Source organism: Mesoplodon bidens, assembly GCF_964165515.1.
Source record: "Mesoplodon bidens genome assembly, chromosome: 15".
Taxonomy (NCBI): domain Eukaryota; kingdom Metazoa; phylum Chordata; class Mammalia; order Artiodactyla; family Ziphiidae; genus Mesoplodon; species Mesoplodon bidens.
In genome coordinates this window covers 60,096,996-60,124,693 of record NC_138171.1, presented here as the reverse complement: position 1 = coordinate 60,124,693, position 27,698 = coordinate 60,096,996, and positions in this window count along the sequence as shown.

Below are 27,698 nucleotides of genomic sequence, written 5' to 3'. Positions count from 1 at the left end.
GTGCTGGGAAGTCCCCGGATCAACAGAAGGTGGAGGGAGGGGATCATGCAAGATAGATGGGGGCTCTAGGCCATCACCCCTGAAAAAGCCCAGGGGACATGATTTCCCTGAGTGTGAGCGTGGTGAAGGGGAAAGGGCAAGTTTGATGGTTGCAGTCAAATTTGGGTTTGAATCTCTGTTCCAGCCCATATGGGATGCATGATCTTGAACAAGTCACGCCTAGAGATTCAGTTTCTGCCCTTGGAAAATCACAACAGACTCTTTCCTTCTTCCTTCATAAGGGAATAATTGGTGTGAAAATTAGCTTTGTCACTTAGTGAGTGATCTGTTGTGGTGAGAACTGTCAGCTATGGCCCCCTGCACAACATGGATTTTATTATTTATGGAAGGGAAAAGGGGGAAGAACCAGATGGTATGGCCCAAGCTCATTTGGGGAGAGAAGATAAAGCATTAATTCGGAGACTCGGAAATGTTCATAGAGACAAATGTGAGAGTCACATGATGAGCCTCAACTTTTATTTGAAAATGTAACACATTATTGGGGAAAGCGTAAACAGGATGCAAGAATGCCTAATAATAAATATATCTTCCTCCCCGCCATCAGATGACCGGGTCTCCCTCTCATGAGAAATCACTGTGGCTAGTTTCTTGTGCATCCTTCAAGCAACAATCACTGTGTAGACAAGAAGAGAATTCTACAAAAGCGACTTCGACTTTGCTTTTTCTCACTGATTAGATCTTGTTCTTAACTCAGAACCTCTGTATCTGTCTCTTCCTTTGCCAGACCAGGCAATACTCCACCCTATGGACGTACCATCATTCCTTTCAGCAGTTTTCTGCTTCCGTGATGACAACTATTTTGCTATCATAAACGATGCTGCAAAACACATTTCAAAAACCATTCTCCATGCACATGTAAATAAAATATTAGAGACAGGGTTTGTGAGTCATAGGGAGTAGACCTTTCTTCTCAATTTGCAAAACTAATGAGCCACTCCACCAATAATAGGCATGCGTTATCTGTTTTCACACCCAGAAGCACCCACACAATGCTCTGACACCCCACTTTCCCCTTGGAGCACATATGTGTGTTTTAATTAATTAATTAATTTTGGGGGGGAGGGGGTGATGTTGAGAGAAATGAGCCATGAAACCCAGTTTATAAAAGAGATGCTCTGAATTGAGACAGATTAAGGACGACAGAGAAGCTGCCCCCCTTCTGGAATGCGCCCCTGCAACAATGTCCATCATAAGCCTTTGGAGGCAGCAGCCTTATGCAGGAAGCTTCCTGCGTTTTCATTTTTGCAGATAATCGGTAGGGCGGGCGGGAGGGGCGGTCTCTGCTCGCTCCGCTCTCTTCCTGGAGAGAGGAGGACTGAACGGGAACAGGCAGAGGGGGCAGCAAGGGTCACTTCAGCTCATGGACCTAAAGGATCCATGCCCCGAGGCTGCCGCCATATAAGGCAAAGGTCCATCACGCACTGCAGACGCAGACCCTCCCAGAAAGCCCGCTTGAGCTGAGAGGTGAAGTTGTTCCCTGCGGATGCTTGAATGAAAACGAGATAAATAGTGAACTCTTTGAAGGTAATTTATCCATCCCTCGCTACTTGCCTGTCCCATACACAGGCCATCCTGTGCTTGCCAGAAGCAGAAAAGAAAGGCGAGATAGGTAGCAATCCCTCCGGGGCTGCCCTGGGTCAACTTTATCAAAAAGGTAAAATGTTTTGGGTCTCAGCAGACCCCTGGGTTGGCTCCAGGTTGGGCTTCCCGAGGCATTAAGGGGTGAAGGAGGTGAACGCACCGCTCTTCCTGGTACATCCCAGCGGCCTTGCCTGTGTCGCCGCTGATAGCAGTTTTATCAAGATAAATCTAGTGCTCCTCGGGAAGGATATTAATAAATTATCTAGTAATGAAAAATGTGAGAGGAACCATACTCTTACATCAGGCTTGTGATGATTACTTTGATAGATGCACTGGGGAGATATCCTCGACAAGGCAGAAACGAGAAACATGACACATAGACCTTTAAGGGTGACCTCAGAGGAAAACAGAAGTTGCTGAATGATACAGAAGCAGAATAGGGAAAACCAGAGCTACGAGGCTCTGCGTGTCCACTGCCAGATGGATGGGCTCAGCTGATCAACCGATCATTGGGTTTAGAATCAGATGCAGAGACGGGAGGAGGATAGAGGGAAGGAGGGGAGCAGAGCAGAGGGCAAAGACTGGAGTCTGGTTGTGAAAGCATGTGGTCGAGATTGGCATAGACGCCGGGACGGAGTCTTAGCTTTCTCGCAAGACACTGAAACATCCTAAGCCTCCTTATCTGTGAATGAAGAGAACGTCAGTGGCACTTAAATTGCAGGGTCGCGGGGGATTGTGTGCAATAATCACTGGAAAGCTCTTGGAACCAGTAAGTACTCAATAATGGTATCATGGTCCCTGAGAGAAGCGGCGTCCACTTGAGAGCTGATAAATGTGGTATGAACACTGGGAAGGAAGCAGGTGCTCAGATGAGGCTGTTAAAGAGAGGAACCCCAGTGCTTTTTTGTCAACAGTCCTTGACACAAGTTTCTTGTGCTCTGTTAGGTTCTGAGGATGCTAGCTGAAATGGGGTGAAGCTTCCCCTCACAGGCAACACAAAGTCTAGTGTGGAAGATGGGTTTGTACAGTAATCAAAATAAAGTATGATGAAGGGCTATGAGAAAGGTATCAGACCTTTTGTGTCAGACTGAGGGAAGGCGTGCTTGAGGAGGCGACCTTGGAATGGAATTTTGAAGGATAAAGAGGAATCCATGGAGTGATGGAAGAGAAATGGTGGTTCTTTTAGAAAAAAAAGTCTTGGGAATTGCATGTGATTCAGCACAATTGGAAGGGAAAATGGAAACTAAAGAGAAGCAAAAGAAGAAGCTGGAGACATAAGCCTGGACCAGATTAGTCCAAGTTACTTTTTTAACATGCACGGGGTACCGTCATAATGCAGTGAGGAATCACTGCCTTTTTAGCATCTGTTTCTCCCCTGTTTTAGCTACTGCTTCTTGATTCACTGTCGGAGACTGGCCTCTCCAGCATTCCCATTGATTTGTGAGCTGCAGAGCTGCACACAGGAGGCTGGGGGAAGGCTGGGAGGGCAGACAGTCACCTGAGGCATACCCACCTGCTAATTCTACCTGTGCCTCCCACAAATCCACGGTGTGGCTCACTGAAGGCTGGGGAGCACAAGGATGGAGCTGCATCTCCAGGTGGGCTGGAGAGCAGAAAAAGCTCCCCAAAGGTCCACAGAGCTGGAGCCTTGCTAGTGAAGCAAAGGGAGTTCTAAGAAGTCTTGCCGGGACTTGGGTCCCAAGCCCTGCTGAAGGGAGAATCTTCATCTTACCTATAAACATTTACAACCACCGTGACCTGAAGCTACAACCCAACTTTAACCCAGTAGTGCTGGGATGAGATGAAAGACGATAAACCCTCCCACTCTACTGGGTGAGAGGAAGAGGCAAACCCTTGTCCAGGGTAGACAGGATTTAATCCACATCTACTCTTCTTCCTTTTTTTTTTTTAAGAATTTTTTTTTGATGTGGACCATTTTTTTAAAGTCTTTATTGATTTTGTTACAATATTACTTCTGTTTTATGGGGGGTTTTTTTTGGTTTTTTGGCCACGAGGCATGTGGGATCTTAGCTCCCTGACCAGGGATTGAACCCATACCCCCTTCAATGGAAGGCAAAGTCTTAACCACTGAACCACCAGGGAAATCCCCTATTCTTCTTTTATATACAATATCTTTTAGACATAATTACAAGATTTTTTTAAAAAAAGGACAATGTGACCCACAAGTTAGAGAAAAAAAATTGGTCAGTGAACTCACAGATGACCCAAATGTGAGAATTAGCATAAAAGCACTGTAAAATAACTACTCTCCACCTGCTAAAACATCTAGTGGAAAAAGTGGACAATACACATGAAATAATAAACATTTCAACAGAGAGGGAAAACACGAACAAAGAAACAAATGGAAATGTTAGAACTGAAAAATGTAATATCTTTAAGGAAGAATTCAGCAAATGGGCTTACTTGTAGGCTCTACATAGCAGAAAATATATCATGGATAAATAAAATTCAGTAAAATTATCTATTCTGACTCTTCAAAAAAAAAAGCAGCAGAGTCCTATGGGACACTGTCAAATAGTATAACATACATGAAATTGGAGTCAGGGGTCAGAGACAGGGTCTGCCTTTCTCTCCACTGTATCCCCGCATCCTGGCACAGTGCCTGAGTGTTGACACAGTAGAGGCCTGGGGGAAAGTTGTCACCTTTTTTCTTCCTTTGATATCTTAGGACATTTACTTATGTTGGCTGGAAGAATAACTCCAGTGCCCAAACTTGCATAGAAAGAGCTTTGTTTATAATATCTCATCTTCCTCTCTCTACCCCTCTTCCCTAAATGGGAAGGATTTTGAAGTCAGAGTGAATCAAGTTCAAATCCTGTTTCCATATATCTGTTACTAGAGTAGCCTTGCACAAACTACTTCACCTATCTGAGCCCATTTGCTCATCGTAGAAACTGAAATGGTAAAAACTCTTTTGCAGGTGTTGGAATTGATGATCAGATAAGTCAGATGATGTGGAAGGAACTGGCTTGGTTCCCCTCCTTCCCTGCTCTCCCATCTCACTGAGCTCTCCTTCTTCCCTCCCTTCCTGGCCCCGTCCAGCATCTCTCATCCACCTCCTCTACCCCACTTGCACCTCCCCTCCCCCTTGCTGCTCCCTGTGTCTGTGCTGTATGAATACACCATCTACCACCGTGTGCATTGAGTTAAGGTGACATTGGGTTAAGGTGACACCAGGGTGGTGGTGGGGGGGGGGAGAGGAATTGATGGACACTCTGCTTCATTTCATGCCAGGTCCCCACTTCCTACTTAGAAGCACAATATCAAACCAGGTGGCTCCATTAGAGTCTATCTAGATTAGGGGTCCTCAGCTGGAGATCAAACTGCTGAACTACAAGGGGCCCTTGAGTTGAGACACAGTATGCATTCTCATGCAGATCCTGTTACACACGATGGACAAGAACACTCGGAGGGCATCTACTTCAGAATCCCCCCAACCCCAATTCCTTACACATATTCTTGTACTTAATCTGATCATTGACTACATCGCATGGAGTCAGGAAATACCAAATCTGTATTAGTTCTTCAGAGAAACAGAACCAAATGGAGATACTGAGAGAGATTTATTTTAAGGAATTGACTCACCCTTATGGGGGCCGGCAAGTCGGAAATCCACAGGGCAAGGTTGGGGATTGGGGTGAGAGCTGATGTTGCAGTGTTGCGTCTGAAAGCTGGAAACTCAGGCGGCATTTCTACATTGCAGTCTGGAAGCAGAGCTCCTTTTGCTTCTGGAAACTTCAGTCTTTGCTCCTAAGGCCTTCCACCAATTCAGTACCCATACCTGTCTCCTGAAACCATACTTCACCTCGAAATAAAGACAATAGCAAAGTCATACTTCTCCCTCACAAAATACAACTATCCTGCAGAAAACTGAAAATGCACTAACCCTTTCTCTAGAAGAGGATGCAATGTCCTTAGATAATGTTCACTCTTCTCCTTGATAGGCTGAAACTTTAATGCTCTACTAAAAAATTAACAATTCTCAAACATTATGGAGTAAATTAATATGTTAATATGTCCTCATGTTTTATGACAAGGGAATCAGAGAGTAAGGGAAACAAAGATATTTGCTTAAAATATATACAAATATAAACATATGCATAAAAATGTGAGAAAAGTACTCAAAACAATGACAGTGTATTACAGTTGTTATCTTTTTTGTTTGTTTGTTTGTTTGTTTGTTAGAAAACAGGTTCAGAAAAGGAGTTCTGTCTCCCCAGGCTCTGCCAGGGCTTTGCTTTGGGACATGGCAGGTCAGCATCTGTGCTGAAAGGAGCTCAGTCTTCTTTGGACTCACTGGGATTTGGGCTTCAGGACTACACAGGGCTCTGTCCATGCTGTCAGGAGCCTGGTTCTTCAGGACCTGCCTGGGGAGGCACCGCCTGGAGGACAAGGCCCAAGACATCCCCAACACCCAAGACAGATTGGCTCCTAATATAATCTCAGTGCCGCTGCAATACATGTGGACTCTTCCAAGGGCGATTAGCCTCACATCTTTGTGTGAACTGGATCTGTTTCTTCAAAGCCATTGTCTAAATATTGAAGACGCTATGTGGCATCCTCAGTTGGTGGCTTGTTTTGGACGCGGGGCTCCATTTCAGTTTGAATTTCCAAATTGAGTGGATTCAGCAGGCCTGCCAGCTGCACAGCCTCTGCTGAACTGAGTGGTTGGGGCCTGCACTTCCCAACTGGCCAGCAGGTGGCGCCAAGCCCAACTCTGACTTTTGGGGCTCCTGAGTGTTCAGCTGGAGGACTGAATTCCGTGCTTGAGTGTGGCTCCTGGTGCAGTGGACAGGAGCTTGGCCTCCTCAGGATCTGCCCGGACTTTGACTTCTGGACAGCGCCGGGACATGTCAACATTGACAGAAGATCAGTTTCCTCAGGACAAACTGGAGCTTCGGCTTCTTGACGGTGCTGGACCGCATCCATGCAGGCAGGAGCCTGGTGTCTTCAGGACCCACTAGGAGGCATCTACGCAGGAGTAAAAGGTAAGGAAAAGGTTGGAAGAAGCTTCCTGCATGGATTGCTGCTGAGGGCGTTCATTTTCAGTGGAGTCAGCAAAGGAAGGGCTTGACGTGGAGCATTGGGAATTTTAGTTAGTTTTGTGTGTGGTGTAGACTGGGCGCAGTATCTTTTGGTGTGTGGTGTCTAGCTTTCCCGGCAGCATTTAATGGGGAGGATGGTCCTTCCCTGGTGATGTGTGTCCTTGGCGTCTTTGTCACAAATTAACTGACCACACACATGTGGATTTGTTTCTGGGCTCTCTATTCTGTTCCTCTGGTCCATGTGCCTGGTTTTGTGCCAATACCACACTTTTTTTGGTTGCTATGGCTTCATGGTATAGTTTGAAATCAGTGATGAAGATGCCTCCAGCTGTGTTCTCCTTTCTTAGGATCGCTTTGGCTACTCGGGGTCCTTTGTTGTTCTGGACAAATGGTGGAATCGTTTTTTGTTTCCGCGTAAAATGCCATTTGAATTTTGTTAGGGATTGAACTGAATGTGTACACAGCTTTGACCAGATGAACATTTTAACAATATTCTTCCAGTGTGTGAGCACGGATTGTTTTTCTATTGATTTGTGACTTTAGTTTCTTTGTCAGTGTCTTATGGTTTTCAGTGTGCACATCGTTCATGTCTTTGGTTAGATTTGTACCTGGGTGTTTTGTTCTTTTTGATGCCCTTGTGGATGGAATTGTTCTCTTAATTTTTCTTTCTGGTGCTTCATTGTTGGTGTACAGAAATTTAACTGATTTTTGTGTATGGCTTTTGTATTATTCAATTCTACTAAATTCATTTATTATAACAGGTTTTTTTTGGTGATTTGATGTGCAAAATTGGAACTCAAAAGTCCCACTGTTTCTATCATAACCCAGGTCATATGCAACACCCAAGACATAGTGGCTTCTCATATAACCTTACCACGGCTCCTCTTAATAACATGTCATTGCTTCCTAATTGTTCATTTGGCGATGTTCTGTTCGTAGCTTGAAGTCACCCATAATGGGAATATTTACACTACAGAAATAGACAAATATTACCAATAAGGTCTTTTGACGTGTGTGTGATTCATTTGTTAAATATTACCTGTGCATCACTGAATATGAGCTCCATGATAATGGAGATTTTTTTTTTTCATCCTAACACCTAAAACAATACCTTGCACATAGCAAGTGTTTAATAAATGTTGACTTAATCAATTTAGCTAAGCTCAATATCCACCACTGTACAACTGGGAAAGCTGAGGCTCAGAGAGGTCGTCACTTTCTCAAGGTTGCCCAGCTCATAAGCAAGTAAGCCAGGATTTAAATCCAATTCACTCTGACTTCAGACCTAAGCTCTGTATTTCCACAGAGAAAGGGGACCCAGGTGTAGAGATTCCCTCAGACGTTTTGACCATCTTTCCTAAAGGACACTGAGTAGGTGCCACCACAAGGAAGACCCAGGGTGGCCCGAGGGACCATGGGTACCAAAGAGGCCAGCTTTCACCATCACCATCATTGACACATTTTCCTCTATGCCATGGGTTTGACAAAAATAAATTCTCTCTCAGCCCACAACTTCTTAATTAGGCTGTAGTCACATATCTTCAGACTTCAAAAAAGGCAGTGGAAGCAGCTTACAGCCATTGGCAGCTAACAAGAAGTAGGGTATCCACTGGCAGTATTTTCTCCTTGCTCAGTAACTCGAGTCTGGCCCTAAATCTCGATTATTCTTCCAGGAGGATGGTCATGATTAAAGGATTCCTTCTGTAGCTGAGGCCCAATGATAAGGACTTTCTGCTTAGACCCTCCTAAACTACAAAAAGAACATAAATCATCATTTTGCATCAACTTGGTTTCCATATTTTATTTTTACTGGAAGTTGTGAGGAGGAGGCACAGTAGGTTAGGAAACCTGGGTTTGGTAAAAGAAGCATGCCCATAGTATGGCTGATGTGTTTCTGATGGGGAGGGTCAATTCTACAGCATGATTAATTAATCCCTCTTATTTTATGAGACACAGCAACCAACCTGCAGGGAAGGGACCAGGTATTTATGAAGTCCTAAGGTGTGCCAAGCATGGTGCAGCATTGCCTAGATATTACCTCTTAGTCATAGAAAAATTTATTAAAGTTGATGTTATTAACCCTATTTTATAGTGAAGAAACTGTGCATGGGAGGAGTTGAGTACCTTGTTCAAGGCTCCATGGCTAGTGAGTGATAGGACTTGTGCAGCAACCCAGGCATTCTTAATCCACCATGCACACACAGCATTTCACCTAATTGCTGTCTCTCTTCAAAAAAATACTCTGCAGCAATTCAGTCTGAGCCCAGGTTTCCTTCCCTAAGCAGAATCTGAAGGAAGCAACATTGGACGTTGGGCTGGGGAACGGTTCTCAGCTGGGGGAGGGGGTGGTTTTGCCACCGCCGCCCCACGCACCAGGAGATACTTGGCAATGTCTAGAGACACTTTGAGTTGTCATAGCTGAGAGGGGCGATGCTCCTGGCATCAAGTGGGTAGAGACCAGGGAGGCTGCTCAACACCCTGCAATGCCAAGGGCAGCCCAACCACGAAGAATTATCCAGCCCCCAAATGTCAATCTTGCCCTGTTGATAAATCCTGGTCTATAGCGACCACACGGTTTTCTCTTCCCAGAAAGAATCTCCCTGGATAAGAAAGGGCTGAATCAGAGGACTCAGTCCACAAGGGCAGGGTTTCAAGTACAAACTGGAGAGATAGTTGGGGAGCTCAGAATCTTACTCAGGTACACTGGCAAACCTTTAAAACTGGCTTCCACATCTGTTCTCTGCACCCAACCACCCTGAGCTCTTTCTCCAGTGATTAGCTGAAAATTCTTACAAGTCTTAGGATTGCATCAAAAATAGTATATATTCTTTTCTCTATCAACTCATTGACATTGTGAATGCCTGGATTGGGGCTTCTTCACTTTGGTTAGGAGTTCAAACAGAACGCTCATAAAAACCAAAAAGAAAACCAAATCTTTAATGTTCTTATTACCAAAGTCATATGTGTTCATTGCTGAAAATTTAGAAAATAGAAGCCAACAGAAGCAAATAAAATTCTATGGCAAACTCATCACCCAGAAATAATTGTTTATAGTATTTTGGAGAATGGACTTCTACTCTTTTTTTTCCATAAATACATGTGCAAATGAAATTATTCAAATAGACTCTGTGATAATCAAGGCATGTAAATTCCAACAAATAAAAATAACAAAAATAATAAATAACAGCAGCAACAGTAGGTGAAATAAAAGCCAATACTGAAATAGTACAGATTTTGTGCCAGATGCTCTTCTGGGACCTTTCCACTTATGAGCTCATTTAATCCACTCAACAACCCCGGGGGGTAGGTACTGTTATTATTCCCATTTGCAGGTTGGGCACATATAGGCAACATGACCACCATCAGAAAGGCCAGAGTTCAACTGCACGTGCTCAGGAATGCACCTGAGTTCTGGGAGATGGTGTGAGCATCCCTTCCCCTTTTTCCTGGTCCCTTCTTCATCCACTTCATACTTCCTGATTCCAGAAGCTGTCTTAGTTTCCTGAGGCTGCTATAATAAAAGACCACAACCTGGGTGGCTTCAAACTACAGAAATGTATCCTCTCAAAACAAATATCATATAATATCACTTACATGTGGAATGTAGAAAAATGATACAGATGAACTTATTTGCAAAGCAGAAATAGAGTCACAGATGTAGAGAACAAATGTATGGATACCAAGGGGAAAGGGGAGGTGGGATGAATTGGGAGATTGGGATTGACATATATACACTGCTATGTATAAAATAGATAACTAATGAGAACCTACTGTACAGCACAGGGAACTCTACTCAGTGCTCTGTGGTGACCTAAAAGGGAAGGAAATCCAAAAAAGAGGGGATATATGTAAACATATAGCCGATTCACTTTGCTGCACAGCAGAAACTAACACAACGTTTTAAAGCAACTATACTCCAATAAAAATTAATTTTAAAAAAAGAAATGTATTCTCTGAAGTTCTGGAGGCCAGAAGTCAAAATCAAGGTGTCAGCAGGGCCACCTTCTCTCAATAGGCTCTAGGGGAGAATTCCTTCTTGCCTCTTCCAGCTTCTGCAAGCTGTTGCTTCCTGGACTCATGACCACGTGGCCTTGGCCTCTGTGGGCTCCTCCAAAACTTCTCTCCATCAACCCCCTTTCCTTCCTGCATGTCTGGTCTCCTCTCTCCAGCATCTCAGCTTCCTCCTCCCCCACGTCCAGGAGGCTGCAAGCCCCGTCCCATTTGTCTACACCACCATCCACGTCCTCTCTGCAGGTGTCTCTGGATCTTAACAGTCTTTGAAGAGTGGCTCTTAGAAGCTAACTCAGATTCCTCCTGCTGATGTTGGTGACTTCTCATCATGAAACTAAAGGCTCTTTTGCTTTCAGGGGTGAAGATAGAGAACGATGAACAAAACGTGCAAAGGGGAGCAGAGAAGTCTGGCAAATGGAAAAAAAATACTTTTTTCCTACTGATTAACTCAATTAACTGAGGGCGAATTTCTTGAAGCAGCTCAGCATCACTTTGAGGGATCCTGCTAGCCCTGCTTTCCCTTTAACATCACTGGAGAGGGAGAAGCACCTCCTGGGGTGGAGAGAAATTATGCAGTGAAAAGGGAGCTCCTTAAAAAAAATTTTCCTCCCTGGGGCTTCCTAATCTCTCTTTCCTCTAACCTCAGAGAGGGCCAGACAAGGAATTTACTGCTTTTTTTTTTAATTTAATTTTTATTTTATATTAGAGTATAGTTGATTTGCAATGTGGTGTTAGTTTCTGGTATACAGCAAAGTGATTCAGTTGTACATATACATATATCCTTTCTTTTCAGATTCTTTTCCATTACCAGTTATTACAGAATGTTGAGTGGAGTTCCCTGTGCTATACAGTAGGTCCTTGTTGATTATCTATTATATATATATAATAGTGTGTATGTGTTAATCCCAACCTCCTAATTTATCCCTCGCCCCCACCTTTCGCCTTTGGTAACCATACTTTATTTTCGAAGTCTGTGTCTTTTTCTGTTTTGTAAATAAATTCATCTGTATCACATTTTTAGATTCCACATATAAGTAATATCATATGGTATTTGACCTTCTCTGTCTGACTCACTTCACTTAGTATGATAATCTCTATCCAAGTAGCTGCAAATGGCATTATTTCATTCTTTTTAATGGCCAAATAATATTCCAGTGTGTGTGTGTGTTTGCGGATATCACATCTTCTTTATCCATTTATCTGTCGATGGATATTTAGGTTGCTTCCGTGTCTTGGCTATTGTAAATAGTGCTGCAATGAACATTGGGGTGTATCTATCTTTTCAAATTATGGTTTTCTCCAGATATATGCCCAGGAGTGGGATTGCAGGATCAGATGGTGGAATTTCCTGCTTTTTAAAGTCACTGTCTTGAGTCTTTTAATTCAGGAAATCAAAAGCAGGACCATAAACCAGCCCTTCATGGGATGACATAGCCACTCTGGTGTGGGGAGTGTCTGGGCGTCTTCAAAGACATAGCAGAGCAGGTAATTAAATAACAAAACAGATGCTATTGAGAAAATAGTGTGGGTGGCACACTGGGCCAGAAGTCGAGACGGGACCAAATGGAGACATAATTTTGCTTCCTGCGACATGCACTCCTGAGCTCCACTTTATTGTAAAATGGGCCCCGTCTCCAATCTCCATCAAGTAGTTTATACGTACACATATGTCTTTGTGCTTTGAAAATGAGAACAGATTCATATTCTTAACTGGTATTAAGTTTACAGTGTTGGAGGTTTCATTTGCATAATAAAATGCTATGCAAGAGGAGATGAGGGTTAATCAAAGGGTTTTATCACTCTTTTTAATTATCTTCATTATGCCAGAACAAGATGTAAATTTTAATTCTACCTTGTTAGCTAGCGGATTCCACCAAACTTTGGAGTATCCTAATCATCTGTCATTTTTAATAGGCACAGATGTCAGTGATTTTAGCAAACGAAATGCCCTAAATATTTTATGCTTTGTTAATCTGATTGATATATCATTTAATATCATTAAACAATTATTAATGTTAAACATAAGATCACCCCAGATGGAGGCCCCTGTGAGCCACAAATGGGTCCCCCGAGTTTTTCTTTCCCCATCCTGCTCTTCATCAACTTACATTTGAAATTCTGCCCCATTCACACAGCACTTCTTTGTTTTCCTCCTGCTCCATCAAATCTGTAACCAGAGCTTGCTATTCACGTGCAGTTCTTTTTCAGTGATCCACAAACTCTTTAGGTTTCTAAAAAGATATAGTACATACTGTGGTCTTAGCCCACGGACATGAAAAGGATTTTCAAGGGATGAGCAGTGGGGGCTGTCTACATAGGTGTTGGGTTTATCTGCTAAACTTATCGTACAGAAGCCAAACGAAGTCTTCTTCCCAGCCTGGGTGATCAGAGGCAGAGCCTGCAGATCACATTTAAATGAGGGCACTGCTGAAGAGTAAACACCAAAGCAGGCTTTCTCTGGGCTCCAGGAGATAAGCAGTGATGCAGAAAGAGGTGGCTGCCCTTGTCTACTGCTGCTGAGCTTGGAGCTGGTGGGAGGTGGGACATGGAACATGACAGCAGAATCAGCAAGGATAAGCATCCCCAATGGGTCAAATGGATGTTTCTTATGGCCCTCTGATCGTGTTTTAAGTGTGAAAGGTGGTGCTATGAAATGAAGTTTGGGGTCTTTGGGAGGAAATTAAGACTAGATGTGATCCTGAGGATGAAGCCCTCACGAATGGGATTAGTGCCAGTTTAAGAGTCATGAGACAGCTTGCTTCCTCTCTCTGCTCTTTGCCATGATAAGATAAGCAAGAAGTCGCCCATCTGTAACCCAGAGAGGTCACCAGAACCTGACCATACTGGCACCCTAATCTCAGACTTCCAGCCTCCAGAACTGTGAGAAATAAATTTCTGTTGTTTATGAGCCACCTAGTCTAAGGCATTTTAGTTATAGCAGCACAAGGTAACTAAGACAGCTGGTATGCTGTAAATTAATTGTGGAATTAGACATCTGAGCCAGAGGATCCCAGCTTTGATCTCTTACTAGCTGTGCCACCGTGGACAAATCACGTAACCTCTCTGGGCCTCAGTTTCCTCAAATGTAATGAGATGGATCATGAAATTTGATCATGAGTTTTAAATGGCATCAAGCATAGATTTTGGCATAGAGTAGGTACTCAATTATGATGGTGTGATACTGTGATTTATAATAGGAAATATGTATTTGGACTTCCTCCCATTTCTGGCTCAGAGCTCATAAAACCCTTGGAATTTCCAGTGATAAGAGTGATCAATTTCGTTCCTTTTTATGTCTGAGTAATATTCCATTGTATATATGTGTGAAATTGAGTTATTTGTAGTGAGGTGGATGGACCTAGAGTCTGTCATACAGAGTGAAGTAAGTCAGAAAGAGAAAAACAAATACCATATGCTAATGCACATATATGGAATCTAAAAAAAAATGATATTGATGAACCTAGTGGCAGGGCAGGAATAAAGACACAGACTTAGAGAACTGACTTGAAGACACAGAGGGGGAAGGGGAAGCTGGGACGAAGTGAGAGAGTAGCATTGACATACATACACTGCCAAATGTAAAATGGATGGCTAGTGGGAAGCAGCTGCATAGCACAGGGAGATCAGCTCGGTGCTTTGTGACCACCTAGAGGGGTGGGATAGGGAGGGTGGGAGGGAGACTGCAAGAGGGAGGAGATATGGGAATATATGTATACACATATAGCTGATTCACTTTGTTATACAGCAGCAACTAGCACAACAATGTAAAGCAATTATACCCCAATAAAGCTGTTTAAAAAAAAATTAACCAAGTTATCTCTTGTTATGTTAAGGACCTCACCTAAGGGGGTTGCTGGTTGCCAGGAGAACCAGTCCTGTGATTAGAGGGTTGAACTTTCAGTCCCATCCACCTGACCTCCTGGGAGGTGAGAGGGGCTGAATGTTGAATCAATTGCCAATGGCCAATGAGTTATCAATTGTTCTGATATAATGAAGCCTCCATAAAAACCCAAAAGGATGAGGTTCAGAGAGCTTCTGGGAGTAGCTCTCTGTCTCTGTCTCCGTCTCTCTCTCTCCCTTTCTCTCTTGATAACCTCAGCCTTCCCTTTCTGTATAGAGCCCAATCAATAGTTACCTTTAGGTCCCACTCCTGGCTTGAAAACAACTGGAGGAGCTATCATATCATATCACTTGCCTGATCCAACCGGCGAATACCGTGTCAGATGCATTTTGAACGGCGGCCTTCCAGTTCTGCAGAAACTATAACATTGACCCACCCTAAGACATTTTCACAGTTGCTGGGATCAGGGACTCTCAAGCTACCTGTCACCTCACCTTCAGAGCATCTACCTCTGAGCTGTCTTTGTAGGCGATGCAGCAGGGAACAGATGCGAAATGCTTGGTATTCTATGGCAATGGTGCAAAGATAGTGGCCCCATTAAAATTCAGACATTCTCTTAAAGTTAGCCCGAAAGGGGACATTTTTATTGCAGTATGTGGAATTCCTCTTGCGACAAGTGTCTTTTTAGTAAAAAATCAATAAATACTCCTTTTAAAAAATAAAAGTTATTGGTAGTTTGATAGTTAATTGTGTGTGTGTGTGTGTGTGTGTGTGTGTGAGAGAGAGAGAGAGAGAGAGAGAGAGAGGGATTTTATAAGAGTTAAAAATAAATATGGAGGAAGAAAATGGACCAGTTACTTAGATTAGAATGTAATCTCTTTGCAGGGACAGAGGAACCCTATGTCAGCACTGTCCAGTAGGACTTTCTATGCTGTCCAGTATGGTAGCTACTAGTCACATGGACCTATTAAGTACTGGAAATGTGACTAGTGCAACAGAGGAAATGTGTTTGTAATTTTAAATAATTTAAATTTAATTTTAAATGGCCATATGTGGAGAGTGTCTAGCATATTGGACAGTGTCACCCTATGTTCACCCCAGCCTGAAGCTGAGGCCCTCTGTGAGCCCTTATTCTACAGAGGAAGTTGACTTTTTCACTCTATGGTACAATGATTTGCTGAGTTGTTCTCAAGGTCCAGGAGGCTGTGGCATCTATCTCACTGTTTTTTATCATTCCCTTCATTTGTCCATCAAGGAGTTGAGTATCTACTATGCACCTAGCCTTGTGCTAGACCTTGAAAAATCAAATAAAGTGATGGCCCCAGAAGCTCACAAGTCAGTAGGGATGACAGGCTAGGAAAGAGTCAATTACAACCGAGGAGTTCCATGATAGCAGTGCAGAACCAGGTCCTGAGAGAGAAGTGATGAAGTTCTCTTAACTCAGTCCAGGAAGGGGAAGTGAGAGAAGGCTGCCAGAATAAGGAAGATGGAATGAAATGGCCAGGGTAGGAGGAGGTGCTTCTAGGAAAAAGAATGGGACTATTCAAAAGAATGACCACATAAGAACATGTGGAGCTGGACAGAGTTTACATTTCTAAGTACTACATGTGAGTACAAGGAAAAAACATGACTTGAAAAGAACATATTTTCTTCAAGCTAAATCTAGATATATCTGCATATAACTCTCCACCCTTCCAGGCTGGCAGGAAATTTAATCTCTGTTACTACCATGCCTGTTCTTCCAGTGTCACCCAAGGTCAAGCAGAGTTTTGGGGTTTGTACAAGGTCTAGTCTAGAACCTTTGAAAAAGGCCCTCCAGTCTATGTTATACGGGTTACCATTCACGTGCGTATTTACCCTGCAACATCCCTTCTTCCTCAAGACCTAAAGCCCCAAGGACCAGGGTCTAAAGTCCCTCATTGCCCTTTGCAGACACTCCCCTCTGGGGGCCACCTGCCCCTGCTGCTACAAGGGCAATAATTCTTCATATCCTCACACTTTCTGTGCTTCCCTAAATCCCCATCACCTTGCAAGTCTTGGGGAAGCTCCTTCCCATCTTCCTCATGTGTCAATGCTTTCTCCCACCATCTTTTGGGCAGGGATGATATACATTATCTCTTATCAGCAGGTCTTTAAATAGCCTGTGTTTGTCCTAGCGATGGGGGACGGACTGCTCAAACCATTAGATTTTTTTAAATGATTCATCAATTCTGTTACAAAATATTCAGGAAATTAATAAGTCCTAGAGATCAACTCTATAGCATACTGCCTGTAGTTAACTATACTGTATACAGAAACATTTGCTAAGAAGGTAGATCTTATGTTAAATGTCCTTATCACAAAATAATAATAATAATAATAAATAAGGGTGAAAGGAAAATTTGGAGGTGATGAGAGGGTTTGTGACAAATTATGTCAGTAATTTCACAGATGTATACTTACCTCTAAACTTCTCTACTTGTATATGTTAATCATGTACAGCTTTTTTAATGTCAACTTTTTTTTTAATACTCAAGAAATGGTAGGCAATTCCCTATAAAATGACAGGGAATATTTTAGGAAATATTCGGAAGGTAAGGCGAAGAAACAGAGGGCCAGGTCAAGCAGGAAAACTTTAAATGTATAAAAAGCTTGGAGTACTGGATTCTTTGGATGTTGGCATAATGTGCATCCTCGGGCTTTTTTTTTTTCTGGTTTTTTTTGTTGTTGTTGTTATTAGTTTCTGCTTTATAACAAAGTGAATCAGTTATACATATACATCTGTTCCCATATCCCTTCCCTCTTGCATCTCCCTCCCTCCCACCCTCCCTATCCCACCCCTCCAGGCGGTCACAAAGCACCGAGCTGATCTCCCTGTGCTATGCGGCTGCTTCCCACTATCTATCTACCTTACGTTTGGTACTGTATATATGTCCATGCCTCTCTCTCGCTTTGTCACAGCTTACCCTTCCCCCTCGCCATATCCTCAAGTCCATTCTCAAGTAGGTCTGTGTCTTTATTCCTATTTTACCCCTAAGTTCTTCGTGACATTTTTTTTTCTTAAATTCCATATATATGTGTTAGCATACGGTATTTGTCTTTCTCTTTCTGACTTACTTCACTCTGTATGACAGACTCTAGGTCTATCCACCTCATTACAAATAGCTCAAGTTCGTTTCTTTTTATGGGTGAGTAATATTCCATTGTATATATGTGCCACATCTTCTTTATCCATTCATCTGATGATGGACACTTAGGTTGTTTCCAGCTCGGGGCTATTGTGAATAGAGCTGCAATGAACATTTTGGTACATGTCTCTTTTTGAATTATGGTTTTCTCAGGGTATATGCCCAGTAGTGGGATTGCTGGGTCATATGGTAGTTCTATTTGTAGTTTTTTAAGGAACCTCCATACTGTTCTACACAGTGGCTGTACCAATTCACATTCCCACCAGCAGTGCAAGAGTGTTCCCTTTTCTCCACACCCTCTCCAGCATTTATTGTTTCTAGATTTTTTGATGATGGCCATTCTGACTGGTGTGAGATGATATCTCATTGTAGTTTTGATTTGCATTTCTCTAATGATTAATGCTGTTGAGCATTCTTTCATGTGTTTGTTGGCAGTCTGTATATCTTCTGTGGAGAAATGTCTATTTAGGTCTTCTGCCCATTTTTGGATTGGGTTGTTTGTTTTTTTGCTATTGAGCTGCATGAGCTGCTTATAAATTTTGGAGATTAATCCTTTGTCAGTTGTTTCATTTGCAAATATTTTCTTCCATTCTGAGGGTTGTCTTTTGGTCTTGTTTATGGTTTCCTTTGCTGTGCAAAAACTTTGAAGTTTCATTAGGTCCCATTTGTTTATTTTTGTTTTTATTTCCATTTCTCTAGGAGGTGGGTCAAAAAGGATCTTGCTGTGATTTATGTCATAGAGTATTCTGCCTTTATTTTCCTCTAAGAGTTTGATAGTTTCTGGCCTTACATTTAGGTCTTTAATCCATTTTGAGCTTATTTTTGTGTATGGTGTTAGGGAGTGATCTAATCTCATACTTTTACATGTCCCTGTCCAGTTTTCCCAACACGACTTATTGAAGAGGCTGTCCTTTCTCCACTGTACATTCCTCCCTCCTTTATCAAAGATAAGGTGACCATATGTGCGTGGATTTATTTCTGGGCTTTCTATCCTGTTCCGTTGATCTATCTTTCTGTTTTTGTGCCAGTACCATGCTGTCTTGATTACTGTATCTTTGTAGTATAGTCTGAAGTCAGGGAGCCTGATTCCTCCAGCTCCGTTTTTTGTTCTCAAGATTGCTTTGGCTAGTCGGGGTCTTTTGTTTTTCCAAACAAATTTTGAACTTTTTGTTCTAGTTCTGTGAAAAATGCCAGTGGTAGTTTGATAGGGATTGCATTGAATCTGTAGATTGCTTTGGGTAGTAGAGTCATTGTCACAATACTGATTCTTCCAATCCAGGAACATGGTATATCTCTCCATCTATTTGTATCATCTTGAATTTCTTTCATCAGTGTCTTATAATTTTCTGCATACAGGTCTTTTGTCTCCTTAGGTAGGTTTATTCCTAGATATTTTATTCTTTTTGTTGCAATGGTAAATGGGAGTGTTTTCTTGATTTCACTTTCAGATTTTTCATCATTAGTGTACAGGAATGCCAGAGATTTCTGTACATTAATTTTGTATCCTGCTACTTTACCAAATTCATTGATTAGCTCTAGTAGTTTTTCGGTAGCATCTTTAGGATTCTCTATGTATAGTATCATATCATCTGCAAACAGTGACAGCTTTACTTCTTCTTTTCCAATTTGGATTCCTTTTATTTCCTTTTCTTCTCTGATTGCTGTGGCTAAAACTTCCAAAACTACGTTGAATAAGAGTGGTGAGAGTGGGCAGCCTTGTCTTGTTCCTGATCTTAGTGGAAATGCTTTCAGTTTTTCACCATTGAGGACAATGTTGGCTGTGGGTTTGTCATATATAGCCTTTATTATGTTGAGGAAAGTTCCCTCTATGCCTACTTTCTGCAGGGTTTTTATCATAAATGGGTGTTGAATTTTGTTGAAAGCTTTTTCTGCATCTATTGAGATGATCATATGGTTTTTCTCCTTCAATTTGTTAATATGGTGTATCACATTGATTGATTTGCGTATATTGAAGAATCCTTGCATTCCTGGAATAAACCCCACTTGATCATGGTGTATGATCCTATTAATGTGCTGTTGGATTTTGTTTGCTAGTATTTTGTTGAGGATTTTTGCATCTATGTTCATCAGTGATATTGGCCTGTAGTTTTCTTTCTTTGTGACATCCCTGTCTGGTTTTGGTATCAAGGTGATGGTGGCCTCATAGAATGAGTTTGGGAGTGTTCCTTCCTCTGCTATATTTTGGAAGAGTTTGAGAAGGATAGGTGTTAGCTCTTCTCTAAATGTTTGATAGAATTCGCCTGTGAAGCCATCTGGTCCTGGGCTTTTGTTTGTTGGAAGATTTTTAATCACAGTTTCAATTTCAATGCTTGTGATTGGTCTATTCATATTTTCTATTTCTTCCTGAGTCAGTTTTGGCAGGTTGTGCATTTCTAAGAATTTGTCCATTTCTTCCAGGTTGTCCATTTTATTGGCATAGAGTTGCTTGTAGTAATCTCTCATGATCTTTTATATTTCTGCAGTGTCAGTTGTTACTTCTCCTTTTTCATTTCTAATTCTATTGATTTGAGTCTTCTCCCTTTTTTTCTTGATGAGTCTGGCTAATGGTTTATCAATTTTGTTTATCTTCTCAAAGAACCAGCTTTTAGTTTTATTGATCTTTGCTATCGTTTCCTTCATTTCTTTTTCATTTATTTCTGATCTGATCTTTATGATTTCTTTCCTTCTGCTAACTTTGGGGTTTTTCTGTTCTTCTTTCTCTAATTGCTTTAGGTGCAGGGTCAGGTTGTTTACTCGAGATGTTTCCTGTTTCTTAGGGTGGGATTGTATTGCTATAAACTTCCCCCTTAGAACTGCTTTTCCTGCATCCCAGAGGTTTTGGGTTGTCGTGTCTCCATTGTCATTTGTTTCTAGATATTTTTTTATTTCCTCTTTGATTTCTTCAGTGATGACTTTGTTATTAAGTAGTGTATTGTTTAGCCTCCATGTTTTTTTTTTTTTTTTTTTTTTGCAGTATGCGGGCCTCTCACTGTTGTGGTCTCTCCCGTTGCAGAGCACAGGCTCCAGATGCGCAGGATCAGCGGCCATGGCTCATGGGCCCAGCCGCTCCGCGGCATGTGAGATCTTCTCAGACCGGGGCACGAACCCGTGTCCCCTCCATCAGCAGGCGGACTCTCAACCACTGCGCCACCAGGGAAGCCCCATGTGTTTGTATTTTTTACAGATCTTTTCCTGTAATTGATATCTAGTCACATAGCATTGTGGTCGGAAAAGATACTTGGTACAATTTCAATTTTCTTAAATTTACCAAGGCTTGATTTGTGACCCAAGGTATGATCTATGCTGGAGATTGTTCCATGAGCCCTTGAGAAAAATGTGTATTCTGTTGTTTTTGGATGGAATGTCCTATAAATATCAATTAAGTCCATCTTGTTTAATATATCATTTAAAGCTTGTGTTTCCTTATTTATTTTCATGTTGGATGATCTGTCCATTGGTGAAAGTGGGGTGTTGAAGTCCCCTACTATGAGGGTGTTACTGTCAATTTCCCCTTTTATGGCTGTTAGTATTTGCCTTATGTATTGAGGTGCTCCTATGTTGGGTGCATAAATATTTACAATTGTTATATCTTCTTCTTGGATCGATCCCTTGATCATTATGTAGTGTCCTTCTTTGTCTCTTCTAGTAGTCTTTAATTTAAAGTCTATTTTGTCTGATATGAGAATTGTTACTCCAGCTTTCTTTTGATTTCCATTTGATTGGAATATCTTTTTCCATCCCCTTAATTTTAATCTGTATGTATCTCTAGGTCTGAAGTGGGCCTCTTGTAGACAGCATATATATGGGTCTTGTTTTTGTATCCATTCAGCCGATCTGTGTCTTTTGGTGGGAGCATTTAGTCCATTTACATTTAAGGTACTTATCGATACGTATGTTCCTATTCCCATTTTCTTAATTGTTTTGGGTTCGTTATTGTAGGTATTTTCCTTCTGTTGTGTTTCTTGCCTAGAGAAGTTCCTTTAGCATTTTTTATAAAGCTGGTTTGGTGGTGCTGAACTCTCTCAGCTTTTGCTTGTCTGTAAAGGTTTTAATTTCTCCATCAAATCTGAATGAGATCCTTGCTGGGTAGAGTAATCTTGGTTGCAGGTTTTTCTCCTTCATCACTTTAAATATGCCCTGCCACTCCCTTCTGGCTTGTAGAGTTTCTGCTGAGAGATCAGCTCTTAACCTGATGGGGATTCCCTTGTGTGTTATTTGTTGTTTTTCCCTTGCTGCTTTTAATATGATTTCTTTGTGTTTAATTTTTGACAGTTTGATTAATATGTGTCTTGGCGTATTTCTCCTTGGATTTATTCTGTATGGGACTCTCTGTGCCTCCTGGACTTGATTAACTATTTCCTTTCCCATATTAGGGAAGTTTTCAACTATAAGCTCTTCAAATATTTCCTCAGTCCCTTTCTTTTTCTCTTCTTCTTCTGGAACCCCTCTAATTCGAATGTTGGTGCGTTTAATGTTGTCCCAGAGGTCTCTGAGACTGTCCTCAATTCTTTTCATTCTTTTTTCTTTATTCTGCTCTGTGACAGTTATTTCCACTATTTTATCTTCCACCTCACTTATCCATTCTTCTGCCTCAGTTATTCTGCTATTGATCCCATCTAGAGTATTTTTAATTTCATTTACTGTGTTTCTAATCGTTGCTTGATTCATCTTTAGTTCTTCTAGGTCCTTGTTAACTGTTTCTTGCATTTTGTCTATTCTATTTCCAAGATTTTGTATCATCTTTACTATCATTATTCTGAATTCTTTTTCAGGTAGACTGCCTATTTCCTCTTCATTTTTTGGTCTGGTGGCTTTTTATCTTGCTCCTTCACCTGCTGTGGGTTTTTCTGTCTTCTCATTTTGCTTATCTTACTGTGTTTGGGGTCTCCTTTTTGCAGGCTGCAGGTTCGTAGTTCCCGTTGTTTTTGGTGTCTGTCCCCAGTGGCTAAGGTTGTTTCAGTGGGTTGTGTAGGCTTCCTGTTGGAGGGGACTGGTGCCTGTGTTCTGGTGGATGAGGCTGGATCTTGTCTTTCTGGTGGGCAGGTCCACATCTGGTGGTGTGTTTTGGGGTGTCTGTGGCCTTATTATGTTTTTAGGCAGCCTCTCTGCTAATGGGTGGGGTTGTGTTCCTGTCTTGCTAGTTGCTTGGCATAGGGTGACCAGCACTGTAGCTTGCTGGTCATTGAGTGAAGCTGGGTACTGGTGTTGAGATGGAGATTTCTGGGAGATTTTCGCCATTTGTTATTGTGGAGCTGGGAGGTCTCTTGTGGACCAGTGTCCTGAAGTTGGCTCTCCCACCTCAGAGGCACAGCACTGATGCCTGGCTGCAGCACCAAGAGCCTTTCATCCACCCGGCTCAGAATAAAAGGGAGAAAAAGTAGAAAGAAAGAATTAGTAGAAGAAAGAAAGAAAGAAAGAAAGAAAGGAAGAAAGAAGGAAAGAAAGAAAGAAAGGAGGAAGGAAGGAAGGACGGAAAGGAGGGAGCGAGGAAGGAGGAAAGGTAGGAAAAAGAGAGAGAAGATGAAGTAAATAGAATAAAGTATGATAAAATATAATAGCATTATTAAAATAAAAAATTATTATTAAAAAAATTTTTTAAAAATTAAAGAAAAGAAAAAAAACAAAAAACGGATGGATAGAACCCTGGGACACATGGTGGAAGCAAAGCTATACAGACAAAATCTCACACAGAAGCATACACATACATATTCACAAAAAGGGAAAAAGGGGAAAAAATCTTAAATCTTGCTCTCAAAGTCCACCTCCTCAATTTGGGATAATTCGTTGTAAAAAGAGGAAAAGGGGAAAATATCATAAATCTTGTTCTCAAAGTCCACCTCCTCAATTTGGGATGATTCGTTGCCTATTCATATATTCCACAGATGCAGGGTGCATCAAGTTGATTGTGGAGCTTTAATCCGCTGCTCCTGAGACTGCTGGGAGAGGTTTCCCTTTCTCTTCTTTTTTCTCACAGCTCCCAGGGCTCAGCTTTGGATTTGGCCCCGCCTCTGTGTGTAGGTCGCCGGAGGGCGTCTGTTCTTCGCTCAGACAGGACGGGGTTAAAGGAGCAGCTGCTTCGTGGGCAATGGCTCGCTCAGGCCACGGGGAGGGAGGGGTACGGAGTGCAGGGCGAGCCTGCGGCGGCAGAGGCCAGCGTGACGTTGCACCAGCCCGAGGCGCGCCGTGCGCTCTCCCAGGGAAGCCTTCTCTGGATCCCGGGACCCCGGCAGTGGCAGGCTGCACAGGCTTCCCGGAAGGGAGGGGGGGACAGTGACCTGCGCTCGCACACAGGCCTCTTGGTGGCGGCAGCAGCAACCCCAGCGTCCCACGCCCTTCTATGGGGTCCGTGCTTTTAGCCGCGGCTCGCGCCCGTCTCTGGAGCTCCTTTAATCAGCGCTCTTAATCCCCTCTCCTCGCGCACCAGGAAACAAAGAGGGAAGAAAAAGTCTCCTGCCTCTTCGGCAGGTCCAGACTTTTTCCCGGACTCTCTCCCGGCTAGCCGTGGTGCACTAATCCCTTCAGGCTGTGTTCACGCCGCCAGCCCCAGTCCTCTCCCTGCATTCCGACCGAAGCCCAAGCCTCAGCTCCCAGCGCCGCCCGCCCCGGCAGGCGAGCAGACAAGCCTCTCGGGCTGGTGAGTGACGGTTGGCACCTATCCTCTGTGCGGGAAACTCTCCGCTTTGCCCTCCACACCCCTGTTGCTGCGCTCTCCTCCGCCGCTCCGAGGCTTCCCCCCTCTGCCACCTGCAGTCTCCGCCCGCAAAGGGGCTTCTAGTGTGTGGAAACCTTTTTTCCTTCACGGCTCCCTCCCACTGGTGCAGGTCCCGTCCCTAACCTTTTGTTTCTGTTTATTCTTTTTTCTTTTGCCCTACCCAGGTATGTGGGGAGTTTCTTGCCTTTTGGGGTTTCTGAGGTCTTCTGTCATCATTCAGTAGGTGTTCTGTAGGAGTTGTTCCACGTGTATATGAATTTCTGGTGTATCTGTGGGGAGGAAGGTGATCTCCGCGTCTTACTCTTCCGCCATCTTCCCCCAGGTCTGGCCCTTAGGCTTTTCATTACTATGTTTTGGCTGCCTGCACCTGAACCTCTTTATATGCATAAAAGATTCACCGCTGGGTGCAACGTTTAATTCTTGGTATGCACTACAGTCTGCCTCCTACCAGATAAATGGAGAGCGTTATGGTGAATTCTGTCCTCCAGAAAGATGTGTTTAAACCCTAACTCTAGACCTCGGAATGTGACCTTACTGGGAAATAGGGTCTTTGCATTTAAACTCAAGATGAGGGGACTTCCCTGGTGGCGCAGTGGTTAAGAATCCACTGGCCAATGCAGGGGACACGGGTTTGAGCCCTGGTCCGGGAAGATCCCACATGCCGAGGAGCAACTAAGCCCGTGCGCCACGACTACCGAGTCTGCACTCTAGAGCCTGGGAGCCACCACTACTGAGCCTGTGTGCCACAACTACTGAAGCCCGTGCACCTAGAGCCTGTACTCTGCAACAAGAGAAGACACTGCAATGAGAAGCCCACGCACTGCAATGAAGAGTAGCCCCTGCTCGCTGCAGCTAGAGAAAGTGCACGTGCAGCAACGAAGACCCAAGGCAGCCAAAAAAAAATTAATTAAATTGAAAAAAAAGATGAAATCATTAGTGTGGTTCTTAATCCAATATGACTGACGTCCTTATAAGGGGAAATTTGGACACAGAGACAGACTTGAAGGAGAGGGAAGACAACAGGACGAGACACAGGGAGAAGACAGCCATCTACTAGCCAAGGACCACCTGAGGCTACTGGAAGCTAGGAGAGAGACCTGGAACAGATCCTTCTCTAGCACCTTCAGAGGGACCATGGCCATGTTGACACCTTGACTTTGGACTTGTGGGCTCCAGAACTGTGAGACAATAAATTTCTGTTATTCTAAACCACCCAGTTGTGGTACTTTGTTATTACAGCAGTAGGACATGAATATAGCCATTACTCACTTTCTCAGCCTACCTTGCAGCCAATCAGGTGCATCCACCCAGGATGCACCTGGGCAAAGGGGCACATGGTAACATGGTAACATCCATCTTCAATGTGAGAATGATACCCACCCAGCACCAAGTTCCCCACCCTGGACCACCACTGTAGCATGAATTAACCCGTGGTCCCAACTGTATTGCCTTCCTTTGCTCCTGCCTGTTTCCTGAGGCTGGTGATTCTGTGTGCTGAAAGCCTTCCAGTAACTTCCATCACTGCTTAAATCAGCAGTTTCTTTTTCTTGCAACTGATAACCTGGGTGATACAGATGGAGAACCATGAAGGATGTAATACCTCCCTGAAGTGGTAAGTAGTGGACAGGGGGCGAAGAATAGTCTGTAAGCAGCTGTCAGGTGCTCCTGGGGAGAGGGGAGAGAATTAGACTCAGGTGGCAATTGAGGATATGGGAGAGCCTGAAAGAGACAGGGGGTGCATAGTGTAAAGTGTGTGTGTATGAGTGTGGTTACACATGCGTGTACATTTGCACGTCCTCAGCTACAGATCTTCTGGAGGCAGAGCAGCCACTTGTGCCCACGGGGGGAAACTTCAGTCGTCTGATGTCTCTAACTAAACAGTGTGTTCAGGCTTCAGCAGCGCCGAGCAGGGCAGACAACAGTCTCCAAGTTTGAAAAATGAGCTGCTTCACTCTCCTGGTGCTAATGTCTTTTTCAAAGAAACTTACATCTTGGAAATGTCATGACACGTTGCAATCATGGAGAACACAGCCACAGTAATTGGGAGTGTTTCTTCAAGAGCAGAGCGTGTCCGAGAAGATACATGGCTCCCAGCATCATTTCCGGCAACCGTGGTCGGGTGGGGGAGTCCAGTGCGGGAAAGCTGCCTGGGAAATAAATCCTGGTGGGAGCTCCAGCTGCCGGGACTGCTTTGGGAGTTAAAAGGATGAGGGGCTAGTACTGGCTGGCTGCACATTAGTTGTGTGACTTTGGCCATGCCTACAAATTGGTCTGTGACTCGGTTTCTCCACCTTTCAATGAGAATAATATCACATGCACTGTTGGTTGCTCATAGTAGTGTTACTGAGTCCAAGCTTGTACTGCTCACCACACGATAGGCCAGTCAACCCAGAGACGAGGTGTTGGAGCAAGGAGTAGTGACTTTATCTGGAAAGCCAGCAAACCTAGAAGATGGTGGACTAGTGTCCCAAAGGACCATCTTGCCCAGGTTTGGATGCTAGTTTCTTTTATAGAGCAAAGATGGGGAGATGAGGAGGTAAAGTAAAAAAGCGATAAGTTATTGCAAATATTTCCCCTTTCAGGCCAGACTCTGGAGGGGATTTGTTAATTTCTTCCTTCTTGCAGCCATTCACAGGTGGACCTGGTCAGGATGTTTCCTGGGAGCTTACACAAAGGTATTTTAGCTTAACTTTAGGTCTGGGAGGCAGGGTCCCTGGATGTGACCCATTATGCATCCTTTAAATTATAGGCAACATCCCTTTAGTGTTTAACATGTAGCCAAAGCAATAGAATACAAAGGTTAAAGTAAAAGAACCAGATCTAATATGGAGTCAGATTTGTTCTTCCCTGTTAAAGTAGTGCCCCGTATACAATCAAATTCCAGTGAGCTAGAAATCATTACGATGTTTTGCACATCTGACACTTGCCAGGCATGTACTGAGCACTCTCACGTATTGACTAACTTAAAGCACACAAGAACTCCATGAGATGGTGCCATAATCATCACTATTAAGAGGAGGAAGAATGGAGGCATAGAGAGGCTAACTATCTTTCTCAATGTCCTAAAGCTAGAGTGTGGCCTTGACAAGATCTGAACTCAGACCAGATCTGGTGTTTGAGTTCATAGCCACAAAATGATTGGTCTGTCATGACAGATGCCATGGTTTTGTGAAAAGTCCTAAGTGCTAGTAAACTTCTCATGGGTTAACATTTACAATATTGGAACTCCTTTAAAAGACAGAGTGAACAAAACCGGAGTA